Genomic DNA, 18,442 nt, shown 5'->3' with positions numbered 1-18,442 from the left:
ACATCATCAAGTTAGACTTACACAGTCTCAAATTGAAATCTCCCAGATACCTTTCCATCAGCTGCTGAAACATACTGGGAGCGTTACTCAGTCCGAAGGTCATATGATTAAATTGGAATAGTCCCAGAGACGTGATGAAGGCAGTTTTTTCTTGGTCTTGTTCCCTTACTGGGACTTGCCAATAGCCACTTGCCAGGTTGAGCATAGAGATGAACTTAGTTTGGCCCAGTGCCATGAGCGATTCTTCCACCCTGGGTAGTGGGTAGGCATCCTGGTGGGTGCAGGCATTTAATTTGTGATAGCGCACACAGAACCATAAGCTCCCATATTTTTTCCACATCAAAACAACAAGGGCGGCCCATGGGCTGCAACTCTCTCGGGTGACCCCACTTCGTAACATGTTATGGATCAGGTCCTTGACCTCCTGGCAAAGGGCCAGGAAAATATGTTGGCACTGCTCCTGGATGAGTGGAGCATCCCCTGTATAGATTGGATGGTCTATTGCTTGAGTGCAGTTGTAATCCTCAGGGCTGGTTCCAAAAACCAGCAGGTGTTTTTCCAGGAACCGATGATGAAGGAGCTGTTGTGATAAGGGATTGTCCTGGAAGGGGATGGCCAACAGTTGCAGCAGCAATATGTACTGATCCTCATCCAGGGAGGTTATGGCGGCCTGTAACAGTGTACAGATGGCTTCCACTCCTGGCTGAGCTTTGGAGATGCAGTGACAGGCACCACATAGAGGTTTGTGATGATTGTTTGGGAGATGGTTTTAGGGAGGTACCCAAGTTGATAAGGTGGACGAGCACCTTTCACTTGTGGACTTTGGACAAGGTTCAGGCTGTCAACCACTCTCCCTGTACCCCTATGTACTTGTGGAGCTCTATCATTACCGTGGACCCTTGCAACTTCTTGTGAACTCCAATGGGCAGGGACCATGCTACCTCTAGGAGGGGTGCCAGAAGCAGCTTTTGTTTGTTTTGCATGCGGACAACCCCCCACCCATTCAGTCTGTTTTCTAGATGGTTGCTGATAGGCCTCAAAGGCCATGACAGTGGGTTATGCTGAGCTCACTTGGCAGTGAGTCACCATTGCCCCCACCTATTCGACTACCTGGTCTTCTATTTGCATCTTGACCCAGGTGACACCTTCCACTAAGATGGGCAGATTGTTGGACACCTTTAGGGACAATCAGGAGGGGTCCCAAACTGCTGGGCTAGAACTCGTACTCCATGACAGTAACCCCCTGTCAATCAAGCAGGGGACCTCTTGGTCATTGACTAGTGCGTTGACCACTGGACTTGGCGTGACCATGGCTTCTGGTCTGATGGGACGTTGTGTTGATGGTTTTGGGGGTCGTCCCTCAGCCCCAGGTGCCCCTAGGTTAATGGCGGCCTGTGGATGTTTTTTTAATCAGGCCTGCCACAGTTTCTGGCTATATAGTGGTCTAAAGTGGCCACACTACCAGCACTTCAGTATTCATTCAGTTCCATCCATAGCAGATTCTCAGCCTTGGAGAGGTGGACCAGCTCTTGTTAACATGTGGACATATCTCGCTTTATGGATGCCATATGAGGTCCCATATGGCATCTGAATGTCCAATAGGAGAGATGGGGCCAAGCATTCCTCCCTCGGGGTAGTGGTTCATGCCTCTTTCTCACTCCTAATGTTGCTTCCACATCTACCGTTGCCACCGCCTTCACTACCTAATTGTTGAAAGAGGAAGGGTTGAGCTTTTATTTGTTCCTGCAGGGCAATCCTGACAGGCCCGGCCTTCATTCCCACCACAAACTGGTCCCTCAGTAATCTTTCTGAGGTGGTGATGTCAGTAAAGCCGAGTACATCCTTCTTTTCTAGGCGCTTCCACAAATTCTGGAGAGCTTCCTCAAAGTTGTCCTCTTGTTGCCTGCAAACAAAGAACCTCTGCTTTAACTATGGGACTGCCACATTCTCCTCAAACAGACCCTTCAAGCACACCACAATTTGTTCCAGGCTGGCCTGAGAGTCCTCCAGTAGCACCATCACTGCTCTACAGGTGTCATCCTCCAGACAGTTAATGGCCAGCTCTGTGATCAAATTTGGGTACCAGTGCCAAGGTCACTCCTAACGGTCCCATAATAGCTCCTCCTTCCACAACAGCTGAAAAGATGGCCATATTTTGGCAATTGCCCTCAAGTGTTGGATAGGTGCAGGTTGCTGTGGCGGACAGTAAGCACACAGAGTCCCAATTTGCTAAAGACAGTATATTGTAAAAGTAATTCAACTGTAGAACCAGGCCAGGCGGGGAGGCTCACACTCCCAGGAATACTTACAACAGTGCGTAGAGACAGTGTTATGTAGACTCAGTATTGCTGATCGCGTCTGCCACGAGGATCCGAGCACAATCTGGTCAGTCCAACCCAGAAGGGAAGCTTCCTGAGAAGGTAGACGTAGTTCCTGCTCTCTCCCTACTCCACAAGAACCTTTACCTATTGCTAGTGCTGTCCCTGATAGGCAGGGAACCTGTCCCCCACACTAGCCACTTACATATAGCATGCCAAAACCTGGGGTCAGTCTTAAATAGACTCTTCTTGACCCGAGATGGCCACCAGAGACACATGGATCAAGAGCATCCAACCACATCACTGTTGTGACCAGAGAAGTCATAGAGAAACCCAGTTTCTCTCCACACCCTCTCCTCTCTGCATTGCTGCTGCAGTCCAGCGCCGCCTGCAGTTTCTGACCATTTCAACAATTGTTTATTGGAATCAAATTCAAAAATAAGTGGTAAGGGGGCCTGTGTCTGGGTTTATGTGAGTAGCCAAAATGGCAAAGTTTCTCTAGAAAAAGGTGTGTTAGATACCCCCAACCTATTCATTTCAGGAAATGAAGGGACGTGCCCTAGACCAACATGGTTGTTGCTGGTTGCCAATCATGGACCAGGTTACACATATGACTTATGTGGTAGACAAGAGGATAAGCTGCAGCTTCCCCTTTTTTTTAAATGAGTACAAGGTGTTCTCTGAGGGCATATGTGACATTACTGCTCCTCTCCACCTTGTCCAATCATAAGTGCCTTGTATTCATAAAAAAATACATTGCATTCTGTGAAAAGTGGCAGTGCCAAATGAGCCACCCCCTGTGGTTACTATTCATAAGGAAAATGCATGGCACAAGACGCAGACGATCGCTGCTGTCACTGTAGTAGTGTTAACTACTACAGTGATTTACAGCTTCCACAGTGATAGCTGGGTATTAGATATGCATACTTTCTGTCAGGAATGGACTGGCCAGCAATGGTGGGACTCACCTGCCTTTTGATCTGCAGTACCAGGGCTGGCCAGCGGGTGCTCCCAGCAATCAGAGACTCAACCTTTCAGCCAGCTAACACCTGGAACTGATGATACTGGTGTATTTAAGGGATGGCCAGACTTGCAGACTCTGCCTTGGTGTTGTGTTTGTCCTGGGCCCTGTATCTGTCCTGCATCCTGTTTCTGTTCCTTTGCTACCTGTTCTGATCCCTGGCTTGTGACCCTGACCATCCCTCTGCCTGACCCTCTGTACTACGCTGCTTGCTACCTGTTCTGATCCCTGGCTTGTGACCCTGACCATCCCTCTGCCTGACCCTCTGTACTACGCTGCTTGCTACCTGCTGAACCTGGCCTGTGACCCCGACCATTCTCCGCTTGCTCCCCCTGTACCTACCTGCCCAATTGATATTGACTCGGCCTGCCTGACGACGCTTGCTTGTATGTACTGTTATCTGTGGGTGGTTGGTTGGGTTTGTTTGCACTGTATTATGTTTAGTATTGCACTGCGTTTATGTTTGTATTGTTAGTGTTAATAAATTACATTGTTAATCACATATCTGAAGTCTGCGTTTCCCTGCTTCAGTCACACACCTCTGGTCATACCTGGGAGCCCTGACACTTTCATTGCTTCAAACTAGCATCAATTTACTTGTGCAATAAAAACCATACTTAGAGTTCTGCTTTAATCTCCAGGTGACACTTCTTTGGCTGAGATAATATTGTTAGTCTGCTGTTGGCAGAAGGCAGTGTTTCCTCATTCTCCTCTCTCCCGGTTATCAAACTTCAATGCTGAAACTTTGTAGCAAGTCATAAGGCCTAGAGCACAGCAGAGCCTTGCAAGAGGTCAGTGAACTTCTGAAGCTTCCATTCAGTTTTGGCTCAACCAAATGTTTTAGAAAAACTGCAAACCTCCAAAATTCTGAACTTATGATTAGAAAGTCCCTTTGAAGTCAATGGGAATCTAAACTAGGCTTCAAAAAGTGTGTATTACAGAGCAGCAAATTATACAAAGTGGTGGTGCAGAATAGTTTGGAAAGCTCCTGGTTTCCAAGCCTGATGATACGATGGAACCAAAGCCTGAGCCACCTCCTTTTAAAATTCTGCCATGAATACTAAGACATGTAGAACCTGATGGCACAGGAAGTCAAGCTTGGGGTGGCTAGACAACAGCAGAAGCTGGTATAAGCCAGTCTTTTTCAACAAGGGTGCTCAAGTACCCTGCAGTGCCTTCAGACTTCTTCAGAGATGCCTTGCCAGAATGCCACAAGTTTTCATTGTGCATCATTACAACCATCAGTGTCCTAACAACCAATGATCTCATCATTTGATAAGGAGGATGTCAGGCCCCTGTACAACATTCTTGTTTGCCCCTCTCCATCAACACTGGGGTCACATTAGATGAGAGGAGAGTGAGGGAAAGAAACTGAGGGAGAAGAGAAACACTGGACTACAAGTTTGTACCAGTGCGCAAAGGTGTATTTGCTTTGGAAGAATAAATTACCTCTAATGTTGGGTGTCCTACGTGTGTGAATGTTGTTGCATTATGTACAACTATTTGCTTAGGTTTTCACATTTTAGAATGGGGTACCATGAGATTGTGCAGAATTTTAAAGGGTACCTGCTAAAACCAATTGCCACTACTCCGTACTTTTACTACTCGACCTCTCTGCAGCTTTTGATATGGTTGACCATCCCCTCCTCAAAAAAAAACTCCACTCTCTTGGCCTCTGAGACTCTGCTCTCTCCTGGTTCTCCTCCTACCTATCGCAGCACTCCTTCAGCATTACTTATAACTCTGGCTCCTCCTCTTCACTCTTCTTCATCTACACCTCCTCTCTTGGTCACTTGATAAACTCCCATGGCTTTAAGTACCATCTCTATGCTGATGACACACAAATCTATCTTTCTACCCCTCACCTCACCCCTTCAGTCTCCTCTCGCCTTACTAACCTACTAAGCGACATATCGACATGGATGTCACTCCACTTCCTCAAACTCAATCTTTCCAAAACTCAGCTCTTAGTATTCCCTCCAGCCCGTGCCCCCTCCCCTAACTTCTCCATCAAAATCAATAACACAATCATCAGTCCCTCTTATCATGCCAGGGTGCTAGGTGTAACCCTAGACTCCCATCTGTCCTTTCAGCCCCAAATCCAATCGCTGTCCAAATCTTGTAGACCTCACCTCCGCAACATCTCCAAGATACGGCCGTTCTTAACCTCGGAAACCACTAAGAAACTTATTCACTCCCTTGTTATATCTTGCCTTGACTATTGTAACTCATTGGTCTACCTAATCACAGGCTATCCCCTCTTCAGTCTATCATGAATGCTGCTGCCAAACTCATCCACCTTACTAACCGTTCTGTATCAGCCACCCCTCTCTGCCAATCCCTACACTGGCTTCCCATTGTCCAACGGATAATATTCAAAACATTAACAATAACATATAAAGCCATTTATAACTCTGCCCCAAATTACATCACCAATCTTGTCTCGAAATATCACCCAAACCGTACTCTCCGCTCCTCACAAGACCTCCTGCTCTCTAGCTCCCTTGTTTCCTCCTCCCATGCTCATCTCCAGGACTTCTCCAGAGCTTTCCCATCTTCTGGAACTCTCTACCCCAATTTATCAGACTATCGCCTACTCTGTTCACTTTTAGGCGAGCTCTGAAAACCTATCTCTTCAGGGAAGCCTATCCTCAGCTAATAATAGAATCTTCTATTTTTTCTAAAAGTCCATCCCCCACAGTTATTACCTTTTGTACCACTAACCCCTCCCTCCTAGATTGTAAGCTCCAAGGAGCAGGGCCCTTCTATCCCTCTTGCATTGAAATGTATTGTTGCTGTATTGTCTCCCTTTATATTGTAAAGTGCTGAGCAAACTGTTGGCGCTATATAAATCCTTTATAATAATAATAATAATAATAATTGTGTTGTCTCTGGTACCTGAACAAAGTTGGCACTGTCCTTCTGGAGACATTGTCAGAGGGAGTACTGTGATTAATGCGAGATGATGCGTTTCGAGGAGTCCTGAGGAAGAGGAGACTTCTAGAAACGTGTCTGTCATTTTGAGGGTCCTTTGGACTTTGATATGCTCTTTTACCACAGTTTGTGAGAAAATATATACTTGGATACAATAAAGCTGTTATTTGTGGTAATGCACTAGGCTGGAGTGCCCTCTTTTTCCTTTTCTTTATAGCATCTGTATGATAACAGAAGCAAAATGCCCAGCTGGTTATGTGAAAATAATGCGAATCTCCTTGCAACTGCAATTGCTCCTTGTCTCCTTGCAATGTGCTTTTTAGGATTTGTGGATCTAAGCTATTTTTGACAGTAACATATTTGTGAAAAGCATACAGTACCTATTTGAAAACGATTATGGAACATTTTTCTTAGCTTTTATTGGAACTTAAAAATAAAGTATAAAAGCAATCTTTAAAATAAATGTAAAGATCTATACACCATAAAAAAATCAATAAAGAAGTCACTTTTGCATGTCCTTAGCAAACCTTTTTCAGTTGACAGAAAAAATATGGCAGAAAAAAATGACCCATCTGGTATCACCCATCTACCGTATTTAGTCATGTGATCCTGTACCTTAATTTGAGTTGGGCAAATCCATAAGGACAGCCTCCGGCTAGGTGGATCCATCCAGACTTTGGATCCACCCAATTTGCTCTTCTGTCACACCATTGGTGGTGATATTCACACAAGCTGCCTTTTGAGCCCAAGGGGCTACTGGGAGATATATTTTGCACCATTGATGCTTTGTCATCAGACAACGTGAAGGTAGGTTGCTCTATCTGACCCTCAAACCAGCATCAATCAAGCTTCTGACTACAGGAGGGCTTTTTCTTCACTGAACAAAGGTAAGCAGAACTTGTTTAAGGTTCGCAGATATATGAGGTTAATACACAGGGCAACATTTTAACCTATGTGTCCATAGTTTCTCTTTAATACAACAAGAAAAACACATAAAATAAAGTGTCCGCACCCTGTATGTAATTCCTGCTCCTACTCTGCAGCTTATGCAGAGTTAATTTTACAGTACAATTGTAGTAAGGTACAATACAACTATATATAGTCCAGCATTGTAAGGGTGACCCCTGCTAATGAGAGGCAGTTGTCCAAAGTAGAAGTATAAGAATGAGTAGCGTGGTTTTGAATGCCGCCTTGTTCACTAACAGCTGAGTGTGTATTTTGTACAGATATAGCAGAAAGAGCAGGGCACAGCACTGGGTGTCATGGAATAAGTTCCCAATATCACATCAGAGTGATTGACGGGCACTGCTGTGATGTTGACCCACTGATATGGGTCTGGCTGAGTGACAGCTGGGAGCAGCTCAAGCAAAGCCTAGCAGGGAGGGGGAAGGCGAGGGGGGAGAGTAGGATTTAAAGAGACGCCCTAATCCCTCAGAGCTCTCTGTGTGCTGGTCTGTCTTGTGAGGTTCCTCTTTACCTGTTGTTCTTTCTGCGAGGACATTTAGAGGTGAGATCTGATTGTTCTAGACATAAGGCACCATTAACCTTCTGGGTACAATGTAAAGGGCAACCACAGGAGCTATTTAAATCCAATATGCCTGTATTGATTATTTTACCATTTGCTTCTTTTAATAAAACATATATAGGCAGATTTTGTACTGAGAATAAGTGTTTAGAGATCTGGCCATGCTCTTTCAGATGATGAAATGATGGGGGTCTGTTGCAACTTTCCTTCCCAACTTGGTTGAAGTTTGTCAGTGATGCATGTGTGGTTCTATGTAGACTTTTATTCGGTTACCGTTTTACTTCTGCTGACACTTGTTACTACTCGAAAATTAACTCCTACACAGCCTTGTACTAGTTGTATCGCTAGCAAACATACCGTGACGGCCCTTGGGCTCGCATTAATTGGGCACATTTTTTTAAATTTGAAAGAGTTGTATGTTTGTTCTATAGTCACATCAGCCTGTATGTTTGTTCTTTAGGCACATCATCTCTGAACATCCACGAATGTTTCTGTTTTATGCATATGCAGTGAAATGATTGCTATCTTCTGTTAGAAAAAAAAATGTAAAATGCCTATAAACAATGCTGATAATTTACATCACTTATAAATGCTCACTGCTGCTTGTTGTATCGTAACATCTAAACATCTATAGCGATACTCAAATTTTAAAAATAAAAAAACAAACAAAACCACATTGCCCTAGATTAGATTATCCTCATTTGAAGCATGGGAAAAGGAAGGATTGTTTCTTTTTTGTATGCGGAATATTTTATGATGTCTTTAGTTGGTTGTACCACTAGCGCTACCCCAATAGGCTATAACTGGCTTTAGATTTTTGTGATCTTTAGTAAGTGATGCAGTTACATCCCCCTTAAATGGCAAATTTAAGAACCCAGTGCCATTTTATCCTGGTTGTGTGGTAGAGTTGGAGCTAGTAAAATGGAGGAACAGATACAAGCCACGCTATGGCAATGAAGAAGGTCATGTAAAGATGGGATGGGTTCAAACTGAGCCACACATTGTAACCTGAGAGCAACACATTAAATTATTTTTTATTAAGTATTCTTTTAATGGTCATTTGTGCTTTTTTTTTTTTTTTTTTTTTAATTATTTTTTGGTTTTGACGCTCCTCCAAAACATCTTGGTGTTATTTCATGTAATTGTTACTTTATTATTAATACAAAAATAATTACACATTTATTAACTAACTGAGTAAACAGTGGTAATCCACAAAGTGCTGTAAATATTAGGAACCAATCAGATTTTAGTATACTGTAACTGTTAAGAGAGGATTTGTGATTGCTGTGAATTTCGTAGTACTGTATTGCCCTGCCATATGGGGTTTTTAGACAGCCCTACATTCCATAATCCATAATTGTAATATAGCTGCTGAGAGTTGAATTTACGTTTTTGCAAAATAGTGAAGAACTCCACATTTAATCAAAATATATGCCGTGATCATGTTGGAAATATGTGCATATATATTATTGATTTTTTTTTTTACCTTTTTAAATCTGTTTAAATATTGTGTCACTTACCACAGAAAAATTAAAACTACAATAGTTCAGTTGTAAGTGCATGAGTTATGGTTTGTCTGTTAGGAGATGCAGTCACTGCACCATCTATTGTCTGAAAGGGAGATTTCAGGTTTTTTGTATTTTGAAGACTATTGAAATCACAGATATAAGTCTTCAGCTCACCCAATGGCAGATCTTGTAGTTACAGACAAATATTTGGAAAAGGTGAAACTGCTAAAGATTGTGGGTTTAACACTTAAGTCTAGTACATAGGATAAGAAAATCTTACCGCTTTCCGACCGCCCAATAGCAGAACTACTGCTACAGGGTGGCAGGGCTGAGCACAATCATGAATATATATGTGATTTTGCATTTCAGGGATGGGGGCATGCGCGCTGCCCTACCCACACCGCCATTGGCGGCTATAGATGCCGATCACCGAGTCACGGCCGATGATTACCCGGCGATCGCCAAGTATCACTGACAGGGGAGAGGTCTGTATGTAACCAACACAGGTCTCACTCCTGCCAGCAGTAACATGCTGCTGTGTATTTTTCTGCACAGCAGAGAAATACACAGCAGTATGTTTCCCTAGTAAAACACACACAGCACACAGTTAACCCATTGATTGCCCCAGATGTTACCCGCTTCCTGCCCAGTGCTATTAGTACAGTGTTAGTGCTTTTTATTAGCACTGATCACTGTATTGGTGTCATTGGAATGTCAGTGACAGTTAGTCAGTTCCCCCCAGTGTCAGAATACCTGCCGCAGTCCTGCAGCCCCGCTATAAGTCGCTGATCGCCGCCATTACTAGTATAAACATTTTTTTTAAATTTCAGTATATATACTGCCATTTGTAGACGCTATAACTTTCATGTAAGACAATTAATTTGTATGTATTAGGATTTCTTTTTCGCAAAGGCATGTAGCAGAATACATTTTGACGTAAATTTATGACAATTAGATTTTTTTTATTTTTTTTACTGGATATGTTTTATAGCAAAAAGTCGAAAATGTTTTTTTTTTTTCAAAATTGTCGGTCTTTTTTTGTTTGTAGCGCAAAAAATTCAAAACGCAGAGGTGATCAAATACCACCAAAAGAAAGCTCTATTTGTGGGCATCCCAGTGAGACAGCATCAGCTTTAACCCTTGCCAGGCTGAGCTGGAATTAGCGCAACTTCTCAGCCATATTTTGGGTAAAAAGACAACGTGTAGGGGGATGGGGGCCAATGTGTACATGGAGGGGGCAATGCAAGGGTGGAGGGGGTAATGTGTACAGGGAGGGGGGGGGTAAATATGGGCAAGAGGGGGCATTGTGTACAGGAGTGGGTAATATGTGCAGGTAGTGGGTAGTATGTACAAGGAGGGTGTAATATGTACAAGGAGGGGGATAATATGTGCAGGGAGGGGGGTAACATGTACAGGAGGGTGTAGTATGTACAGGAGGGGGCTCTGTGTATAGGGAGGTGGTAAGGTGTACAGGAGGGGGTACTATGTACAGGGAGGGGGGTAACGTGTACAGGAGGGGGGTAGTATGTACAGGGAAGGGGTAGTATGTACAGGGAGGGGGTAATATGTACAGGGAGGTGGTAATGTGTACAGGAGGTGGTAATGTGTACAGGAGGGGGTAGTATGTACAGGGAGGGGGTAACATGTACAGGGAGGGTGTAATATGTACAGGGAGGAGGCAACGTGTACAGGAGGGGGTGGTATGTACAAGGAGGGTGTAATATGTACCAGGAGGGGGGTAACATGTACAGGAGGGGATAGTATGTACAGGGAGAAGATAATATGTACAGGGAGGGGATATGTACAGGGAGGGGATAATATGTACAGGGTGTGTATTATGTACAGGGACGGTGTAATATTTACATGGAGGGGGGTAACATGGACAGGGAAGGGGGTATCATGTACAGTAGGGGGGTAATATGTACAGGAGGGGGTAGTATGTATGGGGAGGGGGGTAACATGTACAGGAGGGAGACAATATGTACAGGAGGGGGTAGTATGTATGGGGAGGGGGGTAACATGTACAGGAGGAGGGTAATATGTACAGAAGTACAGGAGGGGGTAGTATGTATGGGGAGGGGGGTAACATGTACAGGAGGGGGGTAATATGTACAGGAGGGGGTAGTATGTACAGGGAGGTGTTGTCTTAAAATATTGAAGTCCACACAGAAATAGTTCATAAGTCAAATCTGTTGTCTTATATCAATTATGGAAGATGTATGACCATTGTATATTTATATATACTTTTCTCGCAGCAACCAATAGTCCTTTTCCAGAGAGATGCATTTATGCGGATAAAGATATTTGTTACAGATTACAGAAATCCAGCTGAGGTACAGACAAGTAAGATGACAGGCAATCATTAGAGGACCTTCCTGTGTCCTGTCACACTGTGTTTTGTCTTATGTGTTCATATAAACATTTTCCCCATTCAGTACAATGGCAAGCACTCTGATTGGCCACTTTGGTGTTACATGAAAAGATTTCACTTATCATTACTATAAATAACAATTAGGGTCACTATAGTGTTTCCCAGGTAATCAAGTCACCCTTTCACCATTTCCCATGAATTACCCCCTGGAGTCTAATTGCCATCAATAAATACTTATTGTATGGTCAAATCACATATACAGTACAATGTACCCTTTGGAATGTCTAATTAGATAAACAGGGTATTCCCCAAATACCAGATGACCTTGCAGAAAATTAACATAGCAGAGAGTTCTTTTGATGTGTAAAGTGGTTTTGTCACTGGCTTGTCCCAGAACGAACAGTATGTGTTTAAATATCTTCAATATATATATATATATATATATATCTATATATACAAAATATACTACAGGAGGGGGGTAACATGTACAGGGAGGGGGGTAACATGTACAGGAGGGGGCGTATCTGCCGCGAGGCAAACAAGGCATCTGCCTTGGGCGGCACTTTTCAGGGGGGCGGCATTGCCCCCAGGCAGAAGGGACCAGTGCTGTCACTGCAAAGGGCTGTGCTTGGCCACGGGGGCGTGCTCGTGTGTACTAGAGTGGGGCGGGTACGTGTGTGCTCGGCAGCGAGGATGGGTGAGGAGACAGAGAACCTGTCAGCCATGGAGCCAGCTGGAGAGAGGGCCGGGCGGCACATAGAGGACCGTGCATTTCTCTTTTGCTCTATGTGCCGTCAGTCACCTCCCCTATCCATCTCCTGCATGCGGTCAGCTCCTGTATGCTCCCCCTCGGCCGCCCCCCCCCCCTCCAGCACTGCAGGGGATCTGTCAGCATATGCAGTCCCCAGTGCTGACAGTCCCCCCCCCCACACAGACGGGAGAGGAGAGAGAAAGCTGCCCCTCCTCCTTGCGCCCACTCCTCCTGTGTCTGCCCCGCCCACACTTCCAGCCAGCCTTGTGTATTATTTCCCCCTTCTCCCCCTCTCCCCTCTCTCTTCCCCCTCTCTCTCTCCCCCCTCTCTCTCCTCTCTTCCGCCCCCCCCTCTCTCTTCCCCTCTTTCTTCTCTCTCCCTCTCTTCTCTCCCGCCTCTCCCCCCCACTCTCTCTCCCGCCTCTCTCTCCCCTCTCTCTCCCCCCTCATCTCCCCCCCTCTCACTCTCTCTCTCTTCCACCTCTCTCTCTCCTTCTTCCCCCCTCTCTCTCCCTCTCTTCCCCCTCTCTCCCCCATCTCTCTCTCCCCTCTCCCTCCTCCTCTCTCTCCCTCCCTCCTCTCTCTCTCCCTCCCTCCTCTCTCCCTCTCTCCTCTCTTTCCCCCTCCCTCCTCTCTTTCTCCCTCCCCCTTCCTCCCTCCCCCCCTCCTCTCTTCTCTCTCCCTCCTCTCTTCTCTCTCCCCCCTCTCTTCTCTCCCCCTCTCTTCTCTCTCTGTCTCCCCCCTTCCCCTCTCTTCTCTATCTCCTCTCTCTCTCTCTCTCTTCCCCCTCTCTCCCCCCTCTCTCTTTCTCCCTCTCTCCCCCCTCTCCCTCCTCTCTCTCTCCCCCTTCCCCCCTCTCTTCTCTCTCTCCTCCCTCCCCCCTCTCTCCCCCTCTCTCCCCTCTCTCCCCCCTCTCCCCCTCTCTCCCCCCTCCCCCCTCTCTCTCCCCTCTCTCCCTCCCCCTCTCTCTCCCCTCCCCCCTCTCCCCCCCTCTCTCTTCTCTCTCTCCTCTCTACCCTCCTCCCTCTCCCTCTCTCTTCTCCTCTCTCTTCTCTCTCCTCTCTCTCTTCCTTCTCTCCTCTCTTCTCTCTCTCTCTCTCTCTCTCTCTCTCTCTCCCTCTCCCTCCTCTCTCTCTCTACCCCCCTTCTCTTCTCTCCTCTATTCTCTCTCCTCTCTCTCCCCCCTCTCTCTCTTACTCTCCCTCTCTTCTCTCTCCCTCCTCTCTCCCCTCTCTCCCCCTCTGATTGGTGTCAGTGGGAGGAATAGTGCCCCATCGTTGGTGTCAGTGTGGAAGCAATAGTGCCCCATCGTTGGTGTCAGTGTGCAAGCAATAGTGCCCCATCGTTGGTGTCAGTGTGGAAGCAATAGTACCCCATCGTTGGTGTCAGTGGGAGGAATAGTGCCCCATCATTAGTGCCAGTGTGGGAGGATTAGTGCTCCATCAGTGGTGTCAGTGGGAGGAAGTGCCCCATCATTAGTGCCAGTGTGGGAGGAATAGTGCCCCATCATTGGTGTCAGTATGAAGAGGTGGAGCCTAAATAGGAAGGGGGGGTTTACAGATGAAGGGGTGGATCTTAAACAGGAAGGGGTGGGGCAAATTTAGATGCGAGGGGTGCCCGATTTTAGTCTTGCCTAGGGCAGCACAAAACCAAAATACACCAATGTGTACAGGGAGGGGGCTGTGTGTACAAGAAGGGGCTCTGTGTACGGGAGGTGGTATTGTGTACAGGGAGGGGGGCAATGAGCGCAGGAGAGGGCAGCGCGTACAGGAAAAGAGTTTTCTTTCATTGATTCATCAACCGACTTCAGTATAACCAACCTGTCAGATTTTTTTACATTCAGTTTCTGCCAGTGGCTGTAGGCACCAGCAGTGAGACTCAAACAATTTCTTTCCTTCACTTATAGTGGAAGGGAAGAAAAGTATATCATCTGTCAGCTGCTTAACTCCTTAGCCACTTGAGTATCTTGGCACAGAGTGGAAGTGGCGGGTGGTAGTGGGTGGGGGGCCACCATACTATCACAGTCCCACTATAGGTTGCTGATCACTGCCATTACAAGTATAAAAAAAAAATATTAAAATTCCAGTATATATACCATAGGTTGTATAATATAACTTTCACTCAAACATATTAATATACACTTATTGGGATTTTTTTTTGCCGAAGGCATGTAGCAGAATACATTTTGGCCTAAATTTAAAAAGAAATTAGATTTTAACATATTTTTATTGGAAATGTTTTATAACAGAAAGTAAAAAATATTGTCTCTTTTTCAAAACTATCTGTCTTTTTCTGTTTGTATAATGAAAATAAAAAACCCAGTGGCGATTACATACCCTTAAAGAAAGTTCTATTTGGGTGAAAAAAAATAATAGAAGTTTAATTTGGATACAGTGCTGCATGACCGTGCAATTGCCAGTTAAAGTAGCACAGTGCTGGGGGTAAAACCTTCTGGAGCTCAAAGTGGTCGTAAACCCTTACATATATCCAATGAAGTGACTAGCCTCAGATGATACACAGATGACTCAAATCCTCCTACATATGTTGTACCTGTTTAGTTTTAGCCATCTAAACTCTACAGCCTCCTAAAGCACACATTGTACTAACTACATTACTGAGCTTTAGGAGGCAGGGAGCAGGGATCTGATGTCTGCAGAGACACATAGCAGATGACACTGCAGAGCACATAGCAGGTGTAATCTGAGACCCAAGTGGAGGAAATGGATACACCTCCATCTACACAGTCTCTTACAGAAACATGCACAGCTGAGGCTGTCAATCACCTGCTGTGTGCTGTCTCCCACAATTGTTTAGACTGTTAGAAGTGACTCATGCAGATTGCAGAGGAATGAGAGAGTGGTCAGAAATCACACTTGGGGCTTTTGTTTGAGGCAAGCACACTATAGAAGGATAGGCTTTGTTAATTTTTAATTGCAGATGTTTAAAACCACTTTAACAGACTTTCTTTATGCTACATACTGGACCAGAGATTAATATGATACGAGTTAAAAGTAATTTACTGTTTTCGTGAATATTGAACCCAAGAAGACCATTTTGATAGTATCAGAAACTTAGATGGTATTAAGTTGATTCCTAATGGATACACAAGGTTGCAAGTAACAATGGAAGGCAAAAGGGTTACAAACCATAAGAGGAACGAAAGGATAATATGACTTTGAGAACAGTTAAAGACAAAGACAAATTGCAGGCTACAAACCATAAGAGGAAGCAAAGGGTAATATTACTTTGAGAACAGTTACAGATAAACACAAATTGCAGGATTTATGGCATTGTACGCATCATTATTTATTACTGATTATATAATAATTTCAAGTGACAGACTGCAGACTAAAAATAAGGCACAATTTGTGGAGTTATGTGTATGGCCATTGGACAAATATGGAAAAAACTTCAAAACATGTCTTGAAAACAGACTTACATTTTTTTAGAGTATAAGCATTTTGGTTTAACTGTTTTAAAGCTGGCAGGTTCTAACTAGCTGATTCCCATAATCCATTGTGCAAAATGAGAGGAGGATTCAGACTGTAGAATTTTTCAATAAGTCATTCTGCACAAGTGTTAATTCACACGTAGCAGTTCAGCTACAGAATGCTCCTCGAATGCAAATGTAACACCCACTCAGCTACTGATGGGAAAGAGAGTTGAAGTGCCCACTGAAGATAGTTTGACACAAACTCCTGTGCAAATCTCACAAAACCTAGTTAAAGTGGAACTATGAAATAAAAAATGACTGATAACATGATGCAATCTGTCGCTCGCACTGAGGATTTATTTTTTTTGAGTCCCATTGAAACATAATTTTATAATCTGTTCATTCTGCCAGTAGATCTGTCATTTTCCCACTTCCTGTAATAGGGTGACAACGTTGATCATTCAGTGAAATTGCACAGTAGTGCTGTCACCCTGTGAACCTCCTATCCTTTGTAGTAATAAGATAAAAATCGTCATCTCTATTCCAGATTAATGGCATTGGATGTTTAAAAATAAAAGATTTAAAAAAAAACTTTTCATGCTCACCCCACTCACCAAAGATGGTGCCATCTTAGCCTCTGTGAAGATCTGCAGTTGCCTTAATGCTGCACGTGTGATCAACTATGACACCAGCCATTAAAAGACTCAGGTTGAGAGCTAGCATACTGATAGTTGTGACAGTTATTCCCAAAGGCATGCCTTGAGGGCCAGTTCACTTGAGGAAACACAAAGAAACTTGTTTCAAGGCTCCCTTTCCCTCATGGGACAGCATCAGGGGGTTTCAAGGCCCCTCACACCTGCACATGTACCTGTGAGGGCTGACATGTGAGGAAAGGCTTAGGTGACTTTTCCAGGGTCTGTAAAAAGGTTAGGTGACCTTTTGGAAAGTTCTGGATGAATCTTTTTCCTATTTAAAGGCTGTGTAGAGCCCTCCTCAGGTGCCATCTTCTTGTTATACACCACCCGTGAGTTCCTGTAAGGATGACGAAGTGGCAGAAGAATGGATTAGAAGATGACTTGACCTGCCTCAGATGCCATCCCCGCTGATACCCTTGCTGCCATCGCTTCATTCTGCGGCCATTTTCTCCCTTTCCACCATGGAGGAAGCCAGCCAGAAAGAAAATACCCAGGGGGAGGAAAAGTAAGAAGACCTTCTCTCTTGGAAAGCAGTCCCAGCCTGGAGTACCGCCCGAAGAGAAGGATTTCCTGAAGGTGGGCTAGCAAAATGGAGGCACAGGCAGTACAGGAGATACTTTCCTTCCCCTCCACATAATGCAGTTTCTACTAAGCCTAAGACTGATTCTCCCTGCCTGAGATTGGTATTGGGGGGGGGGCTTTGCCTTAGAAGGATCTGGAGGCAGAGAATGGCGGATCTACACATCACTCTCCATGAGTGGAGCTTGGTCACTAGGGTAACCAGGAATGCCAAGGAGAAGCAGAGGGGCCTCCAGTCATGCACTTGGGTCCTCTTACAGAGGAAAATCACCTGGGAAAAGCCACAGCAGAGCTGAATCCCTTGCTTTTTCATCTGGACCAGCTGAAGCCTGCAGCATTCCTGTGATCTGTACCCATCATGCTTCAGTGAACCGTCAGCCTGTTTCATTAACCAATATAGACAAAATCAGTTAAAGTACATGAAGCACCTTCCTAGTTAGCTAGGGGGAGCTCTAGCTCAATTGTTAGTCAAGAGGGCTAAGTAGCAGCCTGGGTGCAATACTTAGGGTTAAATTGTGGTCAAAGCTGAGAGGCCCTGCAGACCAACCCTCTATAATTTCCCTTTGTTATAGAACATTGGAGAAAGGTCTAGAAGCAGTGGGCGAATCTGAGGAGTGGCTGGTCTGTACCCTTGGAGGACCCTGGCCAATCCCCAACAGGAGGCTTGACAAGGGGCCAAGACAACCTTCTTTAAGGGTAACTGAAAGTTGGGTGGGGGAGAGAGAAGGATGTGAGGATGGAGGCAGGAGCCTATGAGAGGGCCCAAATGAAGATCTTGGAAGGAGGAAAATCTGGGACTTCACCAGCCCCCTGAGAGAGGACCACCTGTGAGGCACTAGCTCCCCTGCTCAGGGATTCCTCCAGGCAGCCAGATAGAGGAGAGTCTGGGGTCTGGGTTGGTACACCAGGAACCGCTGGCTAGCTCATCAGAAGAGGATATTTTGCTGTACAGACTTGCAAATAGTTTCAGGAAGTTTGTCCTCAGTTCCAGTTCCAATGGACATTCTGTACACCCCTCACCCCATCCAAGTTTTATTATTCCCTAATCAAACATCAAAACAAGCTCAAGGACTGGTCACTGTCTCCTGGATGCAAGTCTGAATAAAAAATTCATGTTGTTTGGCAGTGCAGGACTATAGGGGGACTCAATCTATTGCAACTCCTAGGGGGGAAGTGCTACATATGTAGTACATTCAAATGAGAGGACTCACCAGAAGACTTATGTTGGTAATTCTTGTGGTGATTCCCCTGCTGTTGTTGGGTCTTTACACAGCATTACTAATGCGACTAGAAATTCTATTGATACT

At 45.0% G+C, this 18,442-nt stretch overlaps 1 protein-coding gene across 1 annotated transcript in view; it reads left to right on the top strand.

Moving 5' to 3' along the window:
- Nucleotides 1–7,655: 7,655 nt before the first annotated feature.
- Nucleotides 7,656–18,442, top strand: part of CARNS1 (carnosine synthase 1) — a 50,925-nt gene continuing 40,138 nt past the window's right edge. The window contains exon 1 of the mRNA XM_089687561.1: nt 7,656–7,780. The gene's annotated coding sequence lies outside the window, so the exon portion shown is untranslated. The remainder of the gene's footprint in view (nt 7,781–18,442) is intronic.

This window comes from Staurois parvus, unplaced genomic scaffold (genome assembly GCF_062004578.1).
Source record: "Staurois parvus isolate SC_StPar_1 unplaced genomic scaffold, SC_StPar_1.0 ptg000430l, whole genome shotgun sequence".
NCBI lineage: Eukaryota > Metazoa > Chordata > Amphibia > Anura > Ranidae > Staurois > Staurois parvus.
Note: the sequence above shows the minus strand (reverse complement) of the source record. Positions and strands in the feature narration are given on the sequence as shown.